The 6,761-nt window shown below is 44.4% G+C and overlaps 1 protein-coding gene across 1 annotated transcript in view; it reads right to left on the reverse strand.

Annotated features, from left to right (window-relative positions):
• trak1a (trafficking protein, kinesin binding 1a) overlaps positions 1 to 4,233 on the reverse strand; it is a 39,957-nt gene extending 35,724 nt beyond the window's left edge. Inside the window, exon 1 of the mRNA XM_061234055.1 lies at positions 4,082 to 4,233. The gene's annotated coding sequence lies outside the window, so the exon portion shown is untranslated. The remainder of the gene's footprint in view (positions 1 to 4,081) is intronic.
• Between the last annotated feature and the right edge of the window lie 2,528 nt (positions 4,234 to 6,761).

Genomic DNA, 6,761 nt, shown 5'->3' on the forward strand with positions numbered 1-6,761 from the left:
TTCACAATATCACTGACTCTTTGTCTAGCATCTTAGGCCTACCAAATTATTTAATATAACAATGGTCTATTGTGACAATCATGAACACCACTGTGTCTTTATAAAGCAGACGACAAATACACACTTTTGAAGACTCCGATGAGTAGGTCATTTAAAAGAGCCTAAAACATAATGTACTGCCAACATCAGCAGCAAACCTGTTTCCAAGTCTACAATCAAGAGAAAACCGGGTGCGGTGAGTATTAATGGCAGCAGAGGACTCGCATAACATAAATCAAAGATAGGTTTTTAATCTATTTTATTAATTTATTTTATTTATTTATTCATTTACTTTGGAAAGGATGCATTCACGACTGAATAGATTTTACATTTGTAGTGTTGTGGAGTGGGGTATTGGATAAGCCCTGACCGGTGTTTGCCGACACCCCTCTGTGAGGCAGCAGTCGAGCAGCAGGGGGCAGCACTGATTTGCAGCAGACCCCTAATCAGTCCTTGAGTGCCCTTGAGTGTTTGCCTCTCTAGAGACCGGAGGAAGTGCTAGTGTACTATCAGGCCTCCACAACAGCATATGAGAAAGCATTTAACACACTTCCTGTGGCTCCCACTGACAAACGCACCCACATACAAATACAGAACATAGCTGTGACATATAACATGTAACATGTTTTAAATGTGTTCAAACACTGTACTGTACACATATACTGTATTTAAATATACAGGAGTGTCATATATAAACTTTTTTTTCCAAGCTTGTACTTCAGAATAAATTCAGTTGCAATTTAAGCTGCAACTTAATGTTGAATCGCAGTCAGTTTATGTTAATGTGAAACACTCTTCCGTTCCCACATTAAAACAGTCAAAATGTCAAAACAGTGTAACACACATGTTACACTTCACAAAAATCAGCACTTCAAATAGTGTATGTGTAGTTTCATTAAATATTAACCACTTAATTGAAAGCAAAATAGCTTTGAAGCCCACAAAAAAATTATTAAATAAATTTCCCCACTCGAAGGTATATATGAATTCGAATATAAATACATAAATGGTCCAACAGACATCTAGCACAGATGCTCACACATGCACACACACACGTACACATAAAACACACTTGCACATTCACACGCACGCACGTACACACACACACCTGCCAAGTCTCTTATCAGCCCCAGGTCTTCAGTAGTGAAACTAACAAGAGACAAGGCTGATACATCTCTATAAGCCATAAAGCAGGGCATTTACAGCAGCACAGATTAAACAAAGCCGTGAATTTGTCTCATGATTTCCATTATCTCCGCTCCCTCGAGTTGAAAAAAAAAAAAGCAGTAGAGAACTTCCTTTGAGTGAGCCAGAACACAGACATTAATGACTCAAATGCAACACTTCGTCTTTGTGAGAGCAAGATTTCTCTTCTGTACTTAACATTTTTTTCGTCTTACGCAACCCTCATTTTAGCAACAGTCCATTTCGTCATACTGAGCGGCCAGAAGAATGTACCACTTGCTTAAGTGTGTTTTTACTCAAAGAGGCACAACGTGCCTTGCAGCTGAACATGGATAAGGCTGTGTGGACACTCAACTGCTGAGCCTTGGTGACACTGAAACATACGGCTACGTTGCTAGTGCTTTAACTGGGAGAGAGTAGCAGCCTCCATGTCCCTTCCAGTCTGGTGCTACGTGCCTTTAATCAGCACCCAGGCACTGACTCCTGCCTGCCTTCCAGCTTTGTTTTATTTTTAACTCGACTCTAACAGCCTTGGAAAATGTTGTCACATGAAGAGTACATAAAGGAAGGAGTCAGCCCGTTTCTCAGAGCCCAGCTATAACTGTGGAATGCAAATGAATATTAGCATCTCCTCAGTGCAATAAAGTCCATTTTTAGCAAGGCTTTCATTCCAGGCCACTGCTCTTACATATGTCATCTATTTACTGACTGGCAGAGAGATCCAGACCGGGCCAGTTAATAATGATAATGAACCAAATGCATTAGGCACTGTATGCCTGTTTTTGGGACTAAGCAGACAAGGAAAAACATTGACATTTTACATGTTATATTTTAGCCGTTTAGAAGATCTTCTCCAGAGCAACAAGACCCAACAAAGAAAAGGCCTAGATCTCAAATCACCATCTTCTCTAGTAGCAAATAATGACAGTGCTCCTAGCTATAGATAATCCTTTGTCACTAGAAAGAACAAATGGAAGGTAAGCCTGAGGGGATTTTTGTGGGGGTATAGGACAGAGAGGATAGATAGAACAGATAGAAGAGTGTATTATAATAATCAGAGCTCCAACTAAGACAGAGGAAATGTCAATCAAGAGTGCCAATGCACCTGACAACAGCTTCTCTCCAAGGCTATTTTTAGTGCATATTCTTTATATCTGACATACCTTAACTTTCCCACTCGCACATTAAAAATCTATACAAAACATGCAATGGCAGAAGGGTAATGATACTATGCCCAATCCGAGAAAGCCTTCATTGTTAAATAAAATGTCAAACTTAGTGTGGTTGCGTGCCCAACTGTAATCAGAACAACAATCATTGCAATTGAATTTGAAACTCATAATCCTCTTGTAACTGAACTGAAAGCTCATATTACTGTATAGAGGTCACTGTGTCAAGAGGATATAACCTAACTTTCACTGAGTCTAAAGCCTTTAACCTTGCTGTCAGTGAGTCTAGAGCTCATGACCTTCCAGTCACTGAGTTGAAAGACCACAGTACCCAGTACTCCAGGGTGATATTATAGCAACAGACTTATTTGACCTCACATGGCATACAAGTTGGGGTAGCCTGTAGAGCAGTGACACATTGACGCATTGACACATTGACATAGTGACACAGTGATGCAGTGATGCATTGACACAGTGACACAGTGATGCAGTGATGCATTGATACAGTGACACAGTGATGCAGTGACACAGTGATGCATTGACAGTGACACAGTGATGCATTGACACAGTGACACAGTGATGCAGTGATGCATTGACACAGTGATGCATTGACACAGTGACACAGTGACACATTGACACAGGAGCTCCTCCAGCGAAAGTGCTGCATGCTGCACCTTTTCTCAGAGCTCTCCGCCTCTTTTGTGCGGTTGCTTCAGGCTTCAAGTTCAAAACAGGTCAACTTTTCAGAAAGGCGCAGCCCTCGACAATGTCACAGTGACAATGTCACAGTGACGCACCTCCAGGGTGAGTACTAGGGCAAGCATCCTTCGGTTTGTTGAACTCATATCAAAAACTATAAATAAATAAACAACAACGAGCAATATATTCCGCAACGGACGGATGGTATACGTTAGAATGTTTAGGTGAGATATTGTCATAGATACGTAACCCATGCACACCGCTTTTTTTCTCAGCACACCCAGGGTTTCCCAGCACACTACCAGTGCTTTTCAGCCAGAAGAGAAGCGTAGTGGACACAGACCCAAAGGTACATGACTGGGGCCTGGAAGGTTGATGGTTCAAGCCCTGTTATAGCCATGTTAAGATCTGCAAAGTTGTTGGGCTTGAGCAAGGCCCTTCACCCCACATTTCTCCTGGGGGATTGGCCCCTGCTTCGTCTAATCAACAGTAAGTCGCTTTGGATAAAAGCATCAGCTAAATAACACGTAGGTTACGTAGTGTAAGTCCTGGAGTAAATGCCCAGGTAGCGTAAGTCCTGGAGTAAATACCCAGGTAGTGTAAGTCCTGGAGTAAATGCCCAGGTAGTGTAAGTCCTGGAGTAAATACCCAGGTAGTGTAAGTCCTGGAGGAAATTCCCAGGTAGTGTAAATCCTGGAGTAAATACCCAGGTAGTGTAAGTCCTGGAGTAAATACCCAGGTAGTGTAAGTCCTGGAGTAAATGCCCAGGTAGTGTAAGTCCTGGAGTAAATGCCCAGGTAGTGTAAGTCCTGGAGTAAATACCCAGGTAGTGTAAGTCCTGGAGTAAATACCCAGGTAGTGTAAGTCCTGGAGTAAATGCCCAGGTAGTGTAAGTCCTGGAGTAGATACCCAGGTAGTGTAAGTCCTGGAGTAAATGCCCAGGTAGTGTAAGGACGCAGCTGCATGAAGAAAAGCGCAGGCATACGTACCGGTGATGGTCCCGGCATCTCTGAGGATGATGTCCTCGGGGCTGAGGGCCTCGTTCACGTACTGCTCCTCATCGGCAGCAGGGCCGGAGTCTGGCTCCGTCCACGGGCGCGGGGGCCCCGAGGGGGCCGAGGTGGAGGCGTGGGGGGGCGAAGCTGCGGTGTCCAGCTTGGCTGCTTTTCACAGGGGGGCTCCAGGGGCCATGTGTGGGGTCAGCGTGGGCCGCGGGGCGGGCGGGCAGGGAGGCAGCCCGGGGCGGGGGCCTGTTTCTGCACAGCTGAGGGGCGGAGGAGGACACCTGTGAACACAGGGCAGGCAAACGTCACGTCCCAGCCCACGGCCCCATCCAAAAACACATCAGTATCAGCACACGTTAAGCCGACAGGATGTCATGACTAACATTAGAGTGGCCACTTTCACGGTTATTTATTCATGCGTTTCACTGTTGCTTACGGTTTTTTTAATATCGGGACTCAAATTATAAATTGAGTACCTTTCAGGCGTAGCGGACTACAGGCTCATTCTGTGACCCACCTCATACATTTGTTATGTCTGTTGTTCCAGTCCCTAGTAGTACATTTCTGTTAAAGATATTTTTTTTTGCTTATTAAAATGTCAGCGGAAGGTCTTGTGTCTTATAGTGTTTTCTAAATACTGTGTGTGTTTTTCACAAACATCTCCAGAACTGAGCCCTGAGGGCTCTGCTGACTGCGGTTTGAACTTTGCTGCCCTGAGGGCACTTGGTGTGACAGCAGGCTACGGCAGATCATCAGGAGACCATGTGCTGGAGTAGCACGCGTGAGTCATTCAGAAAGGCGAGGCCCCTGAACATGAGCCCAGTGCATCGAGTGCAACAGTCACATTACGCAAACACTTCAAACACAATCTACGACAGGCCTTAATTATATTAATACTGTACCTGCAGATAACCATTATGACAGGGGCCCACATCACAGCTTTTCAATTTACAGTCAAACCCATGAATGGCTGCTGCACGCACCCAAACCCAGCCACTCGCCACATGAAGAGGGAAGTGAACTCACGGACCGGTGTGAAACTCCGACTTCTTCTTAATATAAGCCAACGTATGACCCCCGAGGCAGTCTGTAACCCAAGTCTGAAACTGAAACTCGGCCAAAGAAGGCAGCCAAAAAGAGATTCCACAGTACCATATATCTGCTACTTCCAACAGAAAAACAGACAAAACGTCTGTCAAGCGTGCTGACCCCAGTTGTCATTAGACTTTATCAGCTAAGACAGAGCTGGGTTCACCTGTCTTCTAGACTTCAGTGTCACAATACAGCCCCCCCATATCTCTACAAGCCCAGGACGCCAATTCAGCATTTCACCACAGCACTAAGCTCTGCTGAGCAACCCTACTCTCAGCTCAGCACGTCTCAGTGCACCTCAGCACAGCGTAGAGTTTACTCTCCTGTTCTAAGCACCCATTATCTCAAGTGACAGGATAAAATAAGAGCACACAGGCCATTTAGATTAAGAACGACTTTATTGGTTTGGTTCACCTTCATTGATTAACAAGTGAGATTTGGCTCTTTGCAAAGGCAAACCCTGAGTACTGTGGAGGTACATGGCTACTATCTAGAAATCATTTAAACAGATTCATCATTTTTTCCATCAAGTTATAGATGACTGATTAATTGCAAATATGTGGTCCTGAAGTCAATAGGAGGAAGACTGACGTGAGGTGATGTTACATAGAGAAAGAAATTCAATCTCAATTGTAGCTACTGTATAACTGTGTAGTCTTTACCAAATATCAATCCAATGCAACTATATCAATAACAATGCCCAGCTAACAAACTGGGTGCAAATAGGAGTCTAAAGACTGATTATCAGGTTCAATTCTTGCATGAAGAATTCTGCGAAGAAGAGGCACTAACAGGAAAGCAAGAAAATGCACGGCATTGTGATAACTTATTTGTATTCGTGTTCCTGTAACATTTTTACCTTTCAAATTCCCAGCCAGAAACAAACAATATATAGAAGTGCTGATATCTCTGAGTACGCAACACCCAACCCTTCTTGCGGTTGTTTGCAACAATATCTGTGCACTTCGTCTTCTATTGAATACCTGATATTATTGGGTTCAAATTGCCAAAAGCCAAAGAGATCAAAGGGCTTGCTCACATTCATGATAAAATCAGATTACATTAGCAACGCCCTCCTTATTGTGAGGGATTTCATTACTGCAGAGAGGTCACTGCTGGGACTGAGGCCTGGCCATGAACCCAGGGCTGAGAGAAACTGCCCCACGTCAGTCCTGCTGAGGCCCCGAGGCTCTGTACTGCTCTGTGCTATGTGGGCCTGAGTACTCTGGACCTCTACGTCCCTGTAATCTACAGGCCAGTACATTGGGTTGTGTATATTAGTTGTGTCTAGGTTAGTGTGGGCCTCAGTACATTGGGTTATATTTGTCATGTAGAGGTCAGTGTGGGCCTCAGTACACTGCACTGGGGTGTGTATATCTGTCATGTAGAGGTCAGTGTGGGCCTCAGTACACTGGGGTGTGTATATCTGTCATGTAGAGGTCAGTGTGGGCCTCAGTACACTGGGGTGTGTATATCTGTCATGTAGAGGTCAGTGTGGGCCTCAGTACACTGGGGTGTGTATATCTGTCATGTAGAGGTCAGTGTGGGCCTCAGTACACTGGGGTGTGTATAT

This window comes from Conger conger, chromosome 1 (assembly GCF_963514075.1).
Source record: "Conger conger chromosome 1, fConCon1.1, whole genome shotgun sequence".
Lineage (NCBI taxonomy): Eukaryota > Metazoa > Chordata > Actinopteri > Anguilliformes > Congridae > Conger > Conger conger.